At 36.6% G+C, this 17,421-nt stretch overlaps 1 pseudogene across 1 annotated transcript; it reads left to right on the forward strand.

The window, feature by feature from the left end:
* Window positions 1–10,953: 10,953 nt before the first annotated feature.
* On the forward strand, window positions 10,954–12,227 carry LOC105532338 (annotated as a pseudogene). Its single transcript, XR_001004956.1, has one exon. The product of XR_001004956.1 is annotated as an axin interactor, dorsalization-associated protein pseudogene (transcript).
* The last annotated feature ends 5,194 nt before the right edge of the window (window positions 12,228–17,421 follow it).

A 17,421-nucleotide genomic window follows, 5' to 3' on the forward strand; every position in this document is an offset into this window, starting at 1 on the left:
CAGTCTCCTTGAGATTATAAGAATGCTCTTACCAGAGGACACCTGGGCCAGTCTCCTTGCGACTATAAGAGCACACAAACAGGGAAACCCAGCCATTCAGCCATCCCTCCAGCTGCATGGTTAAGTGCAGGTGAAACCAGAAGAGAAAACCATCAGCACCTGTTGCAATTTATTGTTTCCAGAGAAGAAATAAAGTATTTATTTTAAGCCACTGAATTTGAGTGTATCAAACAGTAATGGATACCTAATTGGTAGTCTATTTAAATTAACTTAGTTGTTAACATAATGTCCTTTCTAGCTGTTTATCTTTTTGATCCAGGATCAATTCAAGACTTAACACATTGAATTTTGTTATCACAGTTTTTTAGTTGTTTCTTCAATACCTGTCTTCTTAATTTTTTTTGTCTCTAATGATACTGGCTTCTTAAAAGTAGAATTCAGACCTGTTGTCTTATAAAATATCCTATAATTTTCATTTATTGAAGCAGCTTTTGTGCACTAACATAAACTTCTACAAATGTTTAATGGAAGCTTAGAAATAAGATTATCTTGTGTTCTTAGATTATTAAACTTAGCACATACCCGTTAAATTAACTTAATTCATTGCCTTTTTCACATCCTTTAAACCAAACTTTTTTCAATTTTATCTGTAGGTTAATATTTCCTGAATTGTTGTATACTTCACATTACATCACATTAAGAGGTATATGTCCCATTTATACCATTACTGGTGATACTCAGTTTCATAATTTGATTAAGGTGGTTTCCACCAGATTCATTCATTATTAAAAAATACTTTGAGAGCATACTAAAATCCTATTCCCCAACCAGCTTTCACCCAACGGTTTTAGCACCCACTGATGATTCTTGTCTGATGAATTATTTTTTCAGTAGTTGCAAAAATGTGATCTTGTACATCTATCACTAATTGTATATTTATTATCCAGCATTTTTCTGTAAAAATAAGTTTTTCCTTCTGTCTTCCCTCTCCTTTCCCAGAGACTTGTGGAAACCATTTGACAATGATGTTCAATGTGTTAAAATCCATTGTAATTCATTTTTAATTATATTTTAATTTCTCAGATTTGAACAGTAGAAGCCCCTCAATGCCTCCATTAGTCTTTATGCACTTCCTGGCTTTCTTTTACATTTACTCATTTTGTACATTCTCTCACCCCAACATTTAATCAATTCTGTCTTCAAAGGACAAGTTCCTTTTACTGGGAAATGATATTTAAAACTAAGATTGCCTAACTCTCTGGTTTACAAAATTACTCCATTTATGTCACATCTTATAGACATGGGTTAAACTCTAGCTCTGCCACTTGTTATCTGGGTAGACTTTGCCACATTATAGTTCCGAGCTTCAGTGTATTCTTAGCCTTTACTCACTATGGTTCTTTTCTGTTGTTTTATAGCATCTAGAGTTCACAAGAAACTGAATATCATGTTTGAGTATAGAGTGAGCTCAAAACATTGTAGGGGAAGCACTGGGGCTAGTAATTTACAGCTTTAATTCTAGGAATCTCAGAATCCTTTTCAATTAAATCTACTGTGTTCCTGTCCTAGTGGGTTGTCTCTTTTCATCTTTTGTTGTTTCTTTTTTCAGAGAGAGAAGATATCTTCAGCAAAAGATGGACATGGCTCAGAGAGAAAGCTCATGGTCCTCATTCGGTAATTATTTCCTGTTCTGACTTTGCTCAGCAGTCCGCTTCTCTGGATTAAGAATTTGATCAGATAAAACAAAGACGACACATCTGCACCATTTTTGTCCTTCTGTGGCAAAGAGCAGAGATGTTTCCAACTTCCTCTGTGGCTAGCCCCACCCCATTTCTCACTCTTCCTAGTAAAGAATTGTTAGTGAAAACTGTGTGGCCAATAATATAAGACCTCTCTTTAAAAAAGAAAAATATAAAATCAGAAATATGAGTCTTTTATTCAAAGAACTGACTAAAAGTTATTTTTAAAAATGACTAAGATGAATAGCTTTGGGATTTGGTGTTGGATACTGTATGGAGCTTATCCCTCTCGTCATCCTCTGATGCAGCTCTCCTAGTCATATGACATAACAGGGCTTCATTCCTGTCCTACTAAATCCATAAGCAAGAGGAAAAAACAACACAATCAAGGGACAAACTACATGGTGTGAGGCCAGCTCAGGATACATACAGGGTATACTCAATATATCTTTGTTATTTCTTAATTGCTGTGACCATGTCAACCTGGCACATTCACTATAATAGTAATGAACATTTTGAGTGCTTACAAATGTGCCAGGGTGTGTCTCAAATGCTTTTCTCTTATTAATACAATCTTCACAATAAGCCTATGACATAGCTACTTTCATCTTCTCCATTTTACAGATTAAAAATTGAGGCACAAAAAGGTAAGTTGCCTGGGCACATACAGCTAATAAAGCCCAGAGCCAGCTAGCCTGGCTCCAAAGTCTATGCTTTTACCCTTATATTGCTCTTGGCATATAGGCGTTATGGATACATAATATCTATCATACTTAATAAAATCAAATACGCTATTGCCCAAAATGCCTTTAATAAAGGGCAAACCAACTCTGTCTCTTCAAAAAAGTTTTAAAATTAGCTGGGCATGATGGCACGCACCTGTAGCCTAAGCTACTCAGGAGGCTGAGACAGGAGGATCGCATGAGTCCAGGAGATCAAGGCTACAGTGAGCCATCATGGTGCCACCGCACAGAGCCAGCCCCTGTCTCTGAAAAGAAAAAAAGGGAAAGAAAGTCAACCCACACACGAATAGAACTAGCGATCAGATCATTCGCTATAGCACTTTTCTTCACAGAACATAAGCCTAAAAGACTGACAGCTTTTTACAAAGAACAGCCTTTAACTTCTACTGGGTGAGGCAAATAGCAGCAGTGCTTTGTGGTATCTGTCCTGCTCAAGTAGTTTTTCTCTGCAGGATTTATGAAAGTTGTGTTTGATAAATATTTCAAAGCTTTGCTCTCAGGGGATTGTTTTATTAAAGCTATGACACTTTCTCATGTGAAATGTGTGTTTGGTGAGTAGAGTATACTGACTGACCCTTTTACTCTATAGTTTTCCAAAGCACAAAACTAATCTGCACAAACGTGACTCAATACGAAGCCAATCACAAGGAAAATCAAAGTTCTCGAATGGGGATCAAACTTCTTTGGAGTAGAAAAAATATTTGAAAAGAGAACCATGTTTCTGTAATATGTAATTCCAAAAGCAGTACTGCTAACATTATGAACACTTAAAAGATTTACAAAAAGAAAAAGAAAAATTAAGTGTCAGGGGAAATTAATTAATAGCACTTATTTGCAGACATCTTGTTTCACTGTAAGTACATCTTCCTTTAGCAATAGGGTTGCCTACGCTGTATGTTCTGCGTTCATCTGTATTAGGCAAAAACCTTGAACTACTCCATGTTGTGGTGATATTTCAAACTCCTGAGGAACCAACTAGCGAGAAAGCAAATGATCCTTGGACTCAATTTAGAATGTTGCTTTGATGATGTACTAAATCTTACTGTTCTCTGTCTTTGACATGAAAAAGTTACAGCTGAGGATTTGGTTGAACTCTGGAAGCATCATTATTAGAACTAATACAAGGCACCATGCAGACAGTCATGTTCGAGACCTTGAACACCACTATAATTTGCAGTGTAGTTAATGAGAAGAACACAGGGTTCAGTGTCAGAGAAACAAAAGCTAAAGTCCCAATCCTCTCACCTATTAGTAGTGTGTCACTAGATAATTTAATTAACCTATTTCAGCTTTGGGTTCTTCATCTATTATGAAGGTGCAGTATTTGCCAGACAGCTGAAAAGAACAAAAAGGAGAATGGGAAAGTTCCAGAGACTTTTCATATAAACAGGCTTAAGCTGGGATCCCAGAAGACAAAAGGCCAGATCCCAAATTGGGTAAACTGCATTGCAGGAACAAAGCAAAAGCAACAGCTGAAATGATAAAAATATGTCGAATGCATGTTAAAGTCACAACAGAAGAAAGACGATGTACTTGTCAGTACTCAAAAAAATTTTTCAGACTGCCTTGTGCCATATTCCACATCCGGGCTTCTTTAAAGGGTCTGAGAACAATTTCTGACACTTTAAAACAGTTTTTACAACGTAAAATGAAAATGAAAAATACCAGCCCTGCCTAGCACCCAGGATTATTTGGAGTAACAAGGGAAATAATGCAAATGAAAGCATTGTTATGTTAATTAATGTGCTGTAGCATGGAGCACTCATTAGTGTGTGCTCATTGCTCTAATCAAGTGTACTTAGGAGAGAGGCTTTACTTACTTCATTATCCTAGAAAATATAAACATAAGTAGCATAACTTAATGGTTACTCTAAGCAATGTTCTATCTTTGCTGCATGTATTGCGATTAAGCATGAAGCCGTAGCATCTGTGTTTGTATTGCTTAGGATTTTTTATATTATATTTTCTCTGATGAATATTCACTTCGATTTGTTTATAATATATAGTAACTGGGCTTTTCTTATACTCGATAAGGATTAATAAGGTATGACAAAGCTGGCCACATTGAATAATACTTTGTAGTGATGTAAAGCCGTTTCCTGCTTCTGGATACCTCAGTACCATTTATGGAAGGGTGCACAGTGTAGTGACTGATAAGGATAGGCTCTCACATTTTATAGACATGGGTTAAACTCCAGCTCTGCCACTTGTTATCTGGGTAGACTTTGCCACATTATAGTTCCGAGCTTCAGTGTCTTCTTTGTCTGTAAAATGGAGAAAGTCATACCTATAGAAGTTCAAAGAAAGAGTGAAATAAGACAAAAGGAGTCATCACCAGGTCAATCCTCACCAACTTCCCCCTTAGGTATCCGCAAGTGGCTTTGACCTCAATGATTCTGCTATACTCAAGTTCTGACCTTCAGTCCTGGAAGCTCAGAAAGGAAAAATCACCGGGGCCCCAGAGTAGACTGGCCTCAGCAATCCTGAATCAAGCTATCAAAACACAGTAGACAAGTATACGTTGTTGTACATTAAGGTTTTTTCCCCTTTTAATATTAATCTTTTCCAGCTTTATTGATATATCATTGACAAATAAAAATTATACATATTTAAGGTATACATAGTACTGTTTTGATATATGTACACATGGTGAAATTATTACTGCCATCAAGCTAATTAATAGGTAAAACCATTGAAATAGTCCATGTTGTGGTGATGTTTCAAATTCCTGAGGAACTAACTAGTCAGAAAGCAAATGATCCTTGGACTCAATTTAGAATGTTGCTTTGACAATTTACTAAATCTTACTGTTCTCTATCTTTGATATGAAAAAGTTATAGCTGAGGATCTGGTTGAACACTGGAAGCATCATTATTAGAAGTAATGCAAGGCACTGTGCAGTCATGTTCAAGACCTTGAATGTAACTGTAATTTGCAATGTACTTAATGCCATTAATCAAAAGTAATGGCAAAACTACAACTACTTTTGCACCAACCTAACAACATATACATCACCTCACATTGTTACCATTTGTGTGTGTGTGTGTATGTGTGTGTGTGTGTGGTGAGAACATTTAAGATCTACTCTCTTATCAAATTTCAAGTATGTAATACAGTATTATCAACTACAGTCACCATGCTATGCATTAATTTTAAGGAGAGCTTTCTGCCATGTGAACTTGTCTCCTGCAATCTCTCCCTGAAGGTGTGCTATATGGAAAGCCAACTGAACAGAAAGGTTCTTGCTGAGTGAGGAATTTGAAAAGGAAAGTTGGTTATTTACTTAGGTGTATAACATAACTCTAGCTTTCTCCACATAGCTACATTTGTCATACAGACATAATACTCTGGACAGTCTGGAGGGCTCCTGCTTAAGAGTATTAGATGGGCATTCCAGATATTTGCCTCCATGTTTTGTCTTTCTCTAAGCCCCTACTTTTATGAGCTTCCCTATTGATGGACACAATATTTGAAGAAAGGCATATAACTTTCTTTTATGTAACATCAAGAATATCCCTTTTATTTATGCCTATTTAGGAAATGATTACAGTTTTAATTAAGAGTAGTTTGAAATTCCTCAGCTTTTCTTTTTTTTAATTTTTAAATTATTATTATTATTTTTAAAATTATACTTTAAGTTCTAGGGTACATGTGCACAACATGCAGGTTTGTTACATATATATACACGTGCCATGTTGGTGTGCTGCACTCATTAACTTGTCATTTACACTAGGTATTTCTCCTAATGCTGTCCCTCCCCTCTCCCCCAACCCCACGACAGGCCCCGGTATGCGATATTCCCCACGCTGTGTCCAAGTGTTCTCATTGTTCAATTCCCACCTATGAGTGAGAACATGCGGTGTTTGGTTTTCTGTCCTTGCGATAGTTTGCTCAGAATAAAGGCATATAACTTTCAATTATTTTACAATCAAGTCTTGTAGGCCTATTCTTTTTAGGATTATTTTTTCAATTGTGTTGCGTAGCTCTCAAAAGGCAGACTTATCTCTCTCCCTTTGTGGTTTTTGGTGCGCTTTTTGATGACATGGTCAAGAATTGATAAAAATAGCTACTTCACATTACCTGGCTGTTAGTAATTATTCAATAAATGTTAGTTCATTAATTTTATTTTCCCTTGCCATGAGTTTATCTTTGGCTATATCCCTACTGTACCCTCAAAGAAATAAAAGTCAAATTTTGTCTGCCATCTCATGATAGTCTTCCCACTGATGTCAGTTACTACTAAAACTGCCCATTTCTCTGCAGCTGCTACTACTCTGTCAGCCTAAGAGAAGAATCTCTGAAATTTTGACAGCATGTGGAAATATTCCCACTGATTATAGGATTATGAAGATGGAGAAGAGTATTTTAAAGGAGTTTTGTAGGAGCTGCAGGAGAGGATTCAGGTATATTTATATTCATAGTATATGTGTAATGCTTTGTTCCTGCTCCTTCATTACTTTTATTAAGAAGAGACAAGGAGAGAGACATGGATATGACTAAGGCACCAAAGGAAGGGCATTTTTTACATTTCAAAGTCACAGGTAAAAAACATTTATCATTTTCATGTGGAAACATTCTTCCAAGATGTAACTAATAATGGTCTCTCTCACTATTTCCTCCCACTTCTGCAGCTGCTAAAACACCTTTGCCACCAGCTCCGACACCCAAACCATGCCTTTGGATTTCTTCAGTTTGTAAATGGGAACATCTTCTTTTTAAAGCCTTTGTTGTATTAATTAATAATTAAGAATCCAGGGCCAAGCCCGGTGGCTCACGCCTGTAATCCCAGCACTCTGTGAGGCCAAGGTGGGCAAATCACCTGAGGTCGGGAGTTCGAGATCAGCCTGACCAACAAGGAGAAACCCCATATCAATTAAAAATACAAAATTAGACAGGCGTGGTGGAGTATGCCTGTAATCCCAGCTACTCAGGAGGCTGAGGCAGGAGAATCGCTTGAACCCGGGAGGTGGAGGTTGTGGTGAGCCAAGATTGTGCCATTGTATTCCAGCCTGGGTGACAAGAGCGAAACTCTGTCTCAAAAAACAAAAACAAAACAAAACAAGAAACAAATCAGTGGCTGGCATAGAGGCAAGAAACTCTATGAGCAGAAGATAACTATCTTATCAGCAGCAGCGTAAGCCTCCAAAAAGAAGCAAGATCTTTGAAAATGGCTGGGAGAGCTCCCAACTGAGTAGGCTTCAGCCTCCCACTGTCAATACTCAAGGTGCAAATGCCTCAGGCTGGGGGTGGATTACACTAGGCAAGGATACAGAGAACAGAATAATTAGGATGAAATCTGCCCAGTAGGAATCGACCAAACTAGTGATATGTGGCAAACAATGACTTCAGTGGAACCTAAGAAATAAGAATCAGCAGAGGAGCAGCCACTCACACCTACAGAAGTATGAAATTTTTCTTTATGCAAAGCCATTGGAGGATACTCTCTATGACGCATCATAAAATATTTTTTAATTTTAAGTCATGGTACTTTTTGTGTTTTGAAATACACATAACTCATTGTTTTATTTGATAAAACTTTCTGTTATTAGTACTGGGAATTTGGAAAGATAATATCAACCAAGTACACGATCCTGGAAGGAACATTCTGCCAAAGTAGCAATGGGGCATGTTTGGAAAACACTAATTTAAAATTATCTAGGTTATTTTATTTAGACCCCATTTTGATTAAAAGAGCACAGTCTTGGTAAAATCACTTAGCAACTCTGGATCTTGAGTCCCTCTCATTAGAATTATGGAACCATGCAAGAAAATCCAACTCAAGGATTCTATAACATTTTTCTTCCAGTGAATTTACTGATGAAATAAAGGGGTGTGATGGTAGGTTGGAAGAATGAGAGACCCATTTTGTTTTCAATCCTGAGAATAAGGTTGGTGGCACCAGTAACCCAAAAATGACTTACTCATTTAAAACTTCACTCATGTTGCTCCAGATCATGTTTAATGGATCCCTGAATGTCACAAAAAGCCAGAGCAGGTTGAATTTGAATCTACTTTTCCTTCAAAGTCAGTAAGAACTGTAATACAGAGTTCTCAAACAGGAATGGATTAATAGAATAATAAATTCACCAGGTAAATGACAAAGTGAAGCACAACTTCCTAAAACAAATATTTTTTTAGGACTGAGAATTATTCCAGTATTTATAATCACCAAACTTGCCCTGAAGAACAGCAATTGTGTCTATCCTATCACCTGAGATGACCCTAATCAAGGGGCATTTTTAGAAGAGTAAAATCTAAAGTCACAAAGCTTACTGCATGAGAAATTGAAAGAGAAGTGAAGAGAAAAAGGTATAGCAAAAACAGACCTGAGTTTCAACCTTCAGATTTTTGCTATTAGTAATATCCTGCAATGTTAATACAGTGGTTGGTTGGTTGTATTTTTTTACAGAAAGCATTCATCTACCTTATGTTATTTAATCCTCACAACAGTCCTGTAAGTTATATTAAGCAAGCACTAACTTGTAAAGGAGGAAACTGGCTTTCAGAAATGAAAATGGCTTGTGTAAATGATGGGGAAAGCCACAGTATAAAGACAGTATGCCCCTTTGCATCACATTAGTTCCAACTGCCACAGAGGTTTTAGGCTGACTTCTCATCTAGAGCAATGGTTCCCAACCTTTTTGGCACTTTTTTTTTTTTTTTTTTTTCCTGAGACGGAGTCTTGCTCTGTCGCCCAGGCTGTAGTGCAGTGGCGCGATCTCGGCTCACTGCAAGCTCCGCCTCCCGGGCCCACACCATTCTCCTGCCTCAGCCTCCTGAGTAGCTGGGACCACAGGTGCCCACCACCACACCCGGCTAATTTTTTGTAGTTTTAGTAGAGACGGGGTTTCACCGTGTTAGCCAGGATGGTCTTGATCTCCTGACCTTGTGATCCGCCCGCCTCAGCCTCCCAAAGTGCTGGGATTACAGGCGTGAGCCACCGCGCCCGGCCAAGGATTACTTTTGTGGAAGACGATTTTTCTACAATCTGGGGATGTGGCAGGGGGGATGGTTTGGGGATGATTCAAGTGCATTACATTTGATGTGTACTTTGTTTCTTTGTTTCTATTATTATTACTATTATTATTATTGTTTCTATTATTATTATATATATGTAATATATAATGAAATAATTATACAACTCACCGTAATATAGAATCAATGGGACCCCTGAGCTTATTTACCTGGGGGTAATGGGAGACAGTGAAAGATCATCAAGCATTAGATTTTCATAAGGAACACACAACCTAGATCCCTCACATGTGCAGTTCACAGTAGGGTTTGCCCTCCTATGAGACTCTAATGCCACCCCTGATCTGACAGGAGGTGGAGCTCAAGCGGTAATGTGAGCAATGGGGAGTGGCTATAAATACAGATGAAGCTTCACTGGATCACCTGCCACTCACCTCCTGCTGTGCAGCCTGGTTCCTAACAGCCATGGACTGGTACTGGTCCGTGGACCTGGGGTTGGGGTGTAAATGTGTGGCTCTGAACTTTTTTTCAGCAGATAAAAACACAGACGTAATAGTTGCAAGTGCAGTGTAAAAGGCCTAGAATCCTGTCTGTTGGACCTTCCTTCCAATCCCAAACATGTTCTTCCCAACTGGGCAACGCTTGAAGCTATTCATTTGATTACATATAAATGTAAAATTCTGTATTATAAACTCTGAAATGCTTATTTTATCTCCCTTCCCAATCCCGAGGCATTTCTTTTGATTCCAATGGGCAAGAAATTAGACACCTTCCCTTTCTCTTCCCAAAAGGCATTTGTTTACATTAGGGAGATAGGGTTTCTCTTTGTCTTTCTGGAGAGGAGGGGGAACTGTCCTGCTCCCATGTAGCCTTCAGGGTTTCAGTTTTTGAGGTTCCCTTCCCATGGTGAAAAAAAACCCCTTTGCCCATACAGGCCTGTCCCTCTATGGCAATGTGATGAGAAAGGGAAAGAACTGCAAAGCGGAACTGATTGCTTTAAGTAATAATAATCTGCCTTTGCCTAGAAATGAATACTAAGAACACAGATATTAAAAATGTGTTACAGATATCCTAGATAATGATGCAGATGCAGATATAGATATAAAAAATAGTAATGTATATTGTGATAATACCCTTTAGTCATAGTGTGTGAACATGTGAAACGTTTGGTTATTAAACTTTCCATCATGAGTATTTGAAAGTAGAATAGTGCATAGATAATAGCTCTACAACCGTGATGGTTCTTCAAAGGACTTGATCCACATATATGAGTTTTTGCACTGGAAGCCAAAGCTACTTGGTTGGGTCTATAGAGAGACGCCCTTACCACCCAAGATAGCCTTGACAATGGGCTTGGGCAGCTCCTTGGCGGGTGGTGGTGGTGGCCCCAGTGGTTCCTCCTGGCCCTGTCAATGTGGGCGCCAGGCCCGGGGAGGATGGCACCCTAGAACCCGGCCTTACTGGGGTAGGCGTGGGAGGGGACGGAGTGGGGACCGGCCATGTCGGAGGTGACTTGGAGTCTGCTGCAGCACTGGGGCGCCAGTTTTAGGAGAGGCGCGGACTTCGACTCTTGGGGCTAACTGGTGGAGGCGATAGATGGGATCAGATATTCACAAGACATCTACAAAAAGAGGCCCAAGCTCAACACAATAATTCTGAATTTACAGAAGAACAAAAGAAAACCATAGGCAAAATTGCAACATGCTTGGAATTGCAAAGTGCAGCTTTACAGTCCACACAGTCTCAAGAAGAATTTAAACCGGAGGACCCGAAGAAACTAGAAGCAATCCTAAAGAATATTCTTACATATAATAAAGAATTCCCATTTGATGTTCAGCCTGTCCCATTAAGAAGAATTTTGGCACCTGGTGAAGAAGAGAATTTGGAATTTGAAGAAGATGAAGAAGAGGGTGGTGCTGGAGCAGGGTCTCCTGATTCTTTCCCGCTAGAGTTCCCAAGGTTGCCAAGGTTGCCATTGGAACCAGGAATGACATTACTCACTATCAGAATTGAGAAAATTGGTTTGAAAGATGCTGGGCAGTGCATCGATCCCTATATTACAGTTAGTATAAAGGATCTGAATGGCATAGACTTAACTCCTATGCAAGATACTCCTGTGGCTTCAAGAAAAGAAGACACATACATTCATTTTAATGTGGACATTGAGCTCCAGAAACATGTTGAAAAATTAATCAAAGGTGCAGCTCTCTTCTTTGAACTCAAACACTACAAGCCTAAAAAAAGGTTCACCAGCACCAAGTGTTTTGCTTTCATGGAGATGGATGAAATTAAACCTGGGTCAATTGTAATAGAACTATACAAGAAACCCACTGACTTTAAAAGAAACAAATTGCAATTATTGACCAAGAAACTACTTTATTTTCATCTACATCAAACTTTGCACAAGGAATGATCCTGACATGATGAACCTGGAACTTCTGTGAATTTTACCACTCAGTAGAAACCATCATAGCTCTGTGTAGCGTATTCACCCTTTAACAGGCAGGAAGCAAGCCATACACAGACCAGTAGGCCAGAGGGAGTCCAGTGCAAAGCTGTACCACAGAATTCAAAGTCCAGCACATTACTGATGTATAGGACTCCTTTGGATACAGGTTTATTGTAGATTTTGAACATGTTTTTACTTTTCTATTAATTGTGCAATTAATAGTCTATTTTCTAATTTACCACTACTCCTACCCTGCTTCCTGGAGCAATACTGTTGTGGGTAGGACGTGCTCATCTTCAAACTTAATACAGCAATAAGCATGTGCTAGAGTTTACACATCTGTTCACTTTTGTTCCAATATGCTCTTTTGACTTAACTTCAAGCTTTGGGTTGATGTGGTTAAGGCTGTGTCAAACTGCTTTGAGAGGAATTGGACCAGTTCTGCTGCCTAAGAAGGTCTGTTTGGATGTTTATAGGCAGCTCCTCCGAAGTGGCCTAAATTCACCCTGATGTGATAGTTTTCCTGCTTAGAAAGTGGGCTTGGCCAGATCAGTATCCCATATGGGAGTGTTCCTTAGGTTGTAGCTCTGATTGTTTCCAGATGACCAGATTGTTTTTCTGAAAATGAGCATATTTTAGTCATGTTGATTAGCTGTTCTTCTACATCACATTGTTACTCTTTCTGACGATGATTCTAGGGTTAACATTGGAACCATCTCAAAATAATTACAAAGTTTTAGATGGGTTTACAATGTCTAAACAATGTAATCTAAAAATAACTGAGTCAGATGCTAACGAGATACTGCAGGCATAACTGCTGTTTTTCTGACAACTGATTGTGAAACCTTAAAACCTGCATACCTCTTCTTATAGTGAGGAGTATGCAAAATCCGGAAAGATACTCTATTTTTTTATATAGGTAGATAGGATCACCATTTATTTCCTATTTAGATATACTGACCTTCATCCATATGAAAATATGCAGGTCATTAGCTTACTATAATTTGACTATTTACTTTTGACTTAATGGGGCATAAATAAAACTTTCATAGTACACGTGAGGTGGATATTTGATACACAGAACATTTGTGGTGGGCTTTCTGTGGGTTAGATGTAAAGCCCACATATTTTAATATTCACTACTTTAAATGAGCAATGCATGAGGGGAATGCAGTGTCGGTACCTGGCTTATTTTTAAACTAGTGTAATCACCCTAGTCATACCATTCAGTGTGTTTGCTTTTTAAAATAAGTAACCACAATTAAGTAGTTTTAGCCCTTGCACTTCAAGAGATCTAGTCTTTACTTTCAGTTGTCTGTTAGGTCTATTCTGTTTACTAGACGGATGTTAATAAAAACTATGTGAGACTGAACGAATTCTCGGCCAAATTTAGTCTTGTCTCTCATCTTGATTGCATTAATTCCAAATTCTAAAATTATTCAATCCACAATAGCTCTAGGGGATGAAGAATTTGCCTTACTTTGTTCTTCACTCAGTTCCTAAGACTGCGAGTTGTCAAATCCCTAGACTGTAAGTTCTTCAAGGAGCAAGAAGTGCATTTTCTCCATGTCATGTAATTTTTCTGAGGTGCTTGGCAGCATTCTGTACCCTGTGGAGTACTCAGTACCTTTTGTTTGATGTTGCTGACAAGACCTAAAAAATAATCCCTTAAAAAAAAAACCATTGAAAGGGAGCAAAACCGATATATTATGTTTTTTCTCTTTTCTCATAAACCATAAGATGTGTATATCAAAGTGATAATTTATATGAAGCATCTGCTATCCTTTACATAAGTATGGTTTATATGAACTGCAAATACCTTTCATCAACATAAAAGAAGCTTAAATTGAAAAAAAAAGGAAAAATACTTAGGTTATCTACGATATTAAAATTGCCAATCATGTTTAGGCATGGGTCACTAAATTCTAAATTTTTCTTTTGCTTCTAATAAATATGGGCAGTGTCTACAAGCGTTATTGTTCCATCCTGACTTTTTGCACGAAGTCTTGACTTCTCTACTAAGGTATCAGGATATTCAAGATTTTTCTGGACAACACATTAAACTTCAGAGATCACAAGCTTGGTTAACACTGGCTTGGTATTTTATAGACCAACCAAAATTTAAAGTGCATCAACTCTTCCTAAGTACATGTGATGATAACATTGGAAACACGCACGCACTTCCTGATGATGGGATGTTGGGTTTCGTCTCTTGTGAATGACCTGCTCATGAACAACTTTGGGGAACAACATGAAAACATTTTGAATATTATGAAGAAACACTAGGAAGACAATATAAAATCTTTATAAGATTTTTTTTTCTTAACTTGAAGACAGCAGTTAGTAGAAAAAGAACACTTTAAGAACATTACCAAATAAATTGATAATTACAGAAAAGTACATTATGGACTATACTTCAGCAAGCCTCTCAAACCAAAAATCTGTTGACTAAAAATTATTGAAGATTTTGATTTGAAATTAATGTCATTTGAGATGTTTCATGCTAGTTAATATTTTTAAAAACTGAAATTATCTTGAGTTGAATTTAATTTTCCTTTGAAATTAAGTCATTAAGCTACATATAGTTTTATTAGTGACAGCTCATAAAGAATTTCATTCTTCTCATTCCAGAATGCATTTTATACATTGATTAAATTTAGTATACTTTTATTTTATTGTTTTGTTTAAATATAAAATATATTTAAATTATTTTGGTTTTCATTGTGTTTATTTTTACTGTTACTTTCCATTTATAATTGCTAATAATGGTTTCCCATTTATGATAGGGACATGTCATTTTTTTTCAAAGTATAATTAAATTAAATTTTGAAATAATTGCAATGTATCCCTGATTATGTTACCTGGCAGATTCTGTGGGCATTTAAATTTGGAACTCCTAATTTAAAGCATATGAAAGGAAAAGAAAAGTAATATTTCAGCACAAATAGACTATTCGTTTTGCTGCTCCTTTAGCCTAGAATTCCCTTTCTATTTGGCATAACTCAGTTCTGTCTTCAAGGACTATTTTAAGTAGAAATCTTTTTTTTTTTTTTTTTCTGAAGATACTTCCCCCAGGCACTAGAGAAAGAGTTAATTATCTATCCAATAATGCTTGGTTCTTTTCACCAATCTGGTACTTATCTCATAGTTTAGTTGTGTTTGAAGATGGCTGCTACTTACGCTGGGAGCCTTTTGGTACAGGGACTACCTTTCTTATGTACCTTTTTATCACCAGGGTATAACAGATGTTTAATAAGCCTTTGTTAATTTTGAAACCGTTAATGCATTTTTTTAAGCATTTGTAGTTTTACCGATGGCAAAAATACTGTTGGACAATGTTAGACATATATTTGAAATACATTAATCTTTGTAAGTCACACAAGTACAAATTAATTTAAAGATAAGAAATCAATTTTATTCAAGCCACTTCATGGCCCTCAAGACAATTTCAGGATCATTCTCACAAACCCCTCTAGGTTGTATATTCTTTTTTTCTTATGCCACATACTCTTTATGATTATTGTCCTTTATACTATTTTTGTTTTTTCTTTTCCTTCCCCGAGTCCTGCCAGTTGAGCATTGAGAAGAGCAGCTCTCTGTTGGCATTCAGGCTACCACTTGCTGAGCCCTAATTTAAACACTGCTTTGTTCTAAAATGGTTAACATAGCTCCCATTAGAATTAGACATTGAAGAGACTATTACCCAAAAATAGTAATGGTAGTTATCTCTGTATGATATTTTCCTATACTTTCATCTCTCTAGAAATATGGCCTAATGATCTATAATTCATTGCAATGTGTAGTGCTCACTTAGGCAAAATGTATGACTTCGAGTCTGATTTTGAAAAGTCATGTTCCTTTTGGACATTTTATTATAACTGGCCAAACAATTAACTTTCTGCAAAAACATCTCTGAAGGTAGATATAAACGCCATACATAAGTAGTTCTAATGCTTGAAAGCTGTTGGAAGACATGTTGTTGTATGAAAAGAAGTGTTTCTTTTCACTTTATTCTCAGTAATTTGAACAGTAAGCAAGCAGTTTGTCAACATTTAGACAGGCCAGTGGAGCTATCGGTAGTCACTGTGGGAGCACTTCACAAAAACTGGATTTGGCAATAATTAGGCAATTGTATGGGATGAGGCTGGGGCAAAGTCGGAGGATAAACAATAGTCCTCTGGCTAGAAATTAGAGACGTGTACTCGCTTAGGATTTGGGGAGGGGAATAAGACTAAAAGAAATTCTACATTTTAAACTTTAATGTCATTTAAAATACCCTTTTAAATCATGTTGAACTCCTGGATACTGGAAAAATATACTACACCTTTTCATTATTCTAAGACCAAGTTCAGTATAAATCATTTGTATTGTTTCAGTAAAAACTTAGGATCTTCAAATATTTTGTCAATAATAGTATGTGCAAGTCCTATATTTTCCCTTTTCAAACATTTCCATCAATTGCTTCATTTCTAAAATTTTTTTATTTTATATGACCTAAGTTATTAAGACAAAAGGAGGTATTTAAAAAAAAAACAGAATGTATGTACTTATTTGGATTTCCCTCAACATTTAAAAGAAAAAAAAATAGGTTCTATAGCTACCTGAATACTGTGCTCAGTTCAGTTTTTTTTTTTTTAAGGTGGATACATGGTCTTCAGAGCTTTTATATATTAAATTAGAGTTACACTAAATTAAAAGTTTTAAATAACCTATAAATTATTACTTCAATTGCAATCATTATCAAAGGTATATTTTTATTAAGTTGGTAAATTGTTTTGCATTTATTAATGTAGAATAAATTGAAACTAGCAATGGCATTAAAAGCAAAAATTATATATTTAACTATCCCATATCTTTATTTTCTAAATGTACAATGGCCTGAATTTTTTGGGAAAAAAAGGTACCATTTTCCCCCTCGATAAGTTAGCCATGATACACACACAAAAAAATGAGTATTATTAAGCTAATCAGAATCTATAAGACTTTCAAATATAAAATATTCTTATTTTACCAATTACTTTAAATTTTAATAATTACACAGAATATTTTTAAAGTTTTTCTTAGAGGTTGTCTTTCATTAAGAAACGTGCAAGCAGAGTAAATGTGAGATCAGTCATGTACAGCAATGCTAAAATAAATGTAAGATTTTTGAATGGATGACTGACTAATAACCACAAAACAATTTCTAAATATGATTATCTGCTAAAAAGGAACCAAATAGTCTTAAAGAAACAGCCGATCCAAAGTTGGGCAGAAAAAGTACAAGATTAACCTTGGCCAACTTGTGCCAAGAAATAAGGAAATTCTCAGGAATGATGGGGACCTCTGAAAAGGATGCAGAAGACAGTTTGGAGAGAGTTTAACTGGCCGAATTAAGCCAATTTGAGAAGTAAATTAAATAAAAACATAAATGAATCAGAACTCATCACATAAAATAAAAATCCATGAATCCATACTGATATAAATAATAAAGAAAAAATGCTTTCTCTTAGAGCTCTACTAATAAATATAGAAAGAA

Source organism: Mandrillus leucophaeus, unplaced genomic scaffold, assembly GCF_000951045.1.
Source record: "Mandrillus leucophaeus isolate KB7577 unplaced genomic scaffold, Mleu.le_1.0 Scaffold95, whole genome shotgun sequence".
NCBI lineage: Eukaryota > Metazoa > Chordata > Mammalia > Primates > Cercopithecidae > Mandrillus > Mandrillus leucophaeus.